Source organism: Danio rerio, chromosome 4 (assembly GCF_052040795.2).
Source record: "Danio rerio strain M-AB ecotype USA chromosome 4, GRCz13ab, whole genome shotgun sequence".
Classification (NCBI taxonomy): Eukaryota; Metazoa; Chordata; class Actinopteri; order Cypriniformes; family Danionidae; genus Danio; species Danio rerio.
Genome location: NC_141024.2, coordinates 74838679 through 74840000, shown reverse-complemented (window position 1 = coordinate 74840000; position 1322 = coordinate 74838679). Strand labels below are relative to the sequence as shown.

Below are 1322 nucleotides of genomic sequence, written 5' to 3'. Positions count from 1 at the left end.
GTGTGTGCGTGCGTGCATGTGTAGTGTGAGAGTGTCTATGTTTGTGTGTGAGAGTTTGTATTTGTGTTTGTGTGTGTGTGTGTGTGTGTGTCCATGTGCATGCGTGTTTAAGAGAACGTCTGTTTGTGTGTGTTTGTTTGCGTGCGTGCGTGTTTGTATTTGTGTGTGTGTGTGTGTGCATGACAGACAGTGTATGTGTGTGTGTGTGTGCGTGTTTGCGTGCGTGCATGCGTGTGTGTGTGTGTGAGAAAGAGATAACATGTTTGTGTTCAGTTATGTGCGTGCATGTGAGTGTGTGTGTGTGAGAGAAAGGGAGAACATGTGTGTATGTTCACTGTTATGTGCGTGCGTGCGTGTGTGTGTGTGTGTGTGTGTGTGTGTGTGTCTCAGTCTTCATCAGTGTCATCATTGATGTTGATGAAGTGTCCTCCAGGATGCTGCTGTGTTCAGATCAGCTCATTCTTGTCTACAGATTGATCTTCTTCATTGTTTCTCTGTTGTTTGAGCACAAATAATAAAAGTCAATGTCAAATCCACTGCTGATATTAGAATGTGATGATGAACATGGAAATGTCTGAATCCTGTCTGAATCTCTGTCAAATCTTGAATCAACTGTAGAGAAATCCAGCAGCTCAATGAATAAAGGAGAAATGAAGTGTGACGTTTGTTTCTGCTCTTCTGATCTTCTTCTTCTTCATGATTTGACTTGAACTGAACAATAAAAACACATTTATTCCAGTATTTATTGATCTGTTCATGTTAGTTGATGACAGTAAAGTTGTTCTCTGTTAGTTCTTGTTGACTCTCAGTGCATTAACTGATGTTCACCAGCACAACTGTGCATTAATAATGCTTCAGTAAATGTCTGATCACTCTCATTCATCAGGAGTCAGTAACTAGGATTCATAAATGCTCTACAAGATTAATTTACTGTTCTGAATTAACATTAACGACAGCTTAATGTAGAGTTTGATCATCATAAGACACACAAATACACCAACAGTAGAGTTAAATCTCCATCACATGTTGAGTTTTCTCCATCACTAACACACACTTGATCACACTATTACTTTCAGATTCTGACGAGTGTTTCAGCAGTTTTTCTTCTATAATCAAGACCACACACACACACACACACACGCATATTATTCACAATTATTTACTCAAGTGAAGTCTTGACAGTATTACAATGCAGAGTTATGACTTGTTGCCTCTCAGAATACTGAAGATTGAGTGTGATTGAGCATTTTAAAACAAGTTATTAGAGCTGAAATAAAGTCTTAAACACACAAGACTGCGGCTCTTAAACTGTCTCTGATTGT

The 1322-nt window shown here is 38.9% G+C and overlaps 3 protein-coding genes across 4 annotated transcripts in view; all 3 read left to right on the top strand.

The window, feature by feature from the left end:
- Positions 1–660, top strand: part of LOC108183350 (NACHT, LRR and PYD domains-containing protein 3-like) — a 16353-nt gene extending 15693 nt beyond the window's left edge. The window contains exon 12 of the mRNA NM_001444934.1: positions 1–660. This exon is cut by the window's left edge and continues 1318 nt beyond it. The gene's annotated coding sequence lies outside the window, so the exon portion shown is untranslated.
- Positions 1–661, top strand: part of si:ch211-232d10.1 — a 257203-nt gene extending 256542 nt beyond the window's left edge. For both annotated transcript variants that reach the window (XM_087249778.1, XM_088650862.1), the window contains exon 12: positions 391–661. The gene's annotated coding sequence lies outside the window, so the exon portion shown is untranslated. The remainder of the gene's footprint in view (positions 1–390) is intronic.
- Positions 1–661, top strand: part of LOC110438442 (NACHT, LRR and PYD domains-containing protein 3-like) — a 94089-nt gene extending 93428 nt beyond the window's left edge. Inside the window, exon 10 of the transcript XR_015942017.1 lies at positions 1–661. This exon is cut by the window's left edge and continues 457 nt beyond it. The gene's annotated coding sequence lies outside the window, so the exon portion shown is untranslated.
- Positions 662–1322: the final 661 nt, after the last annotated feature.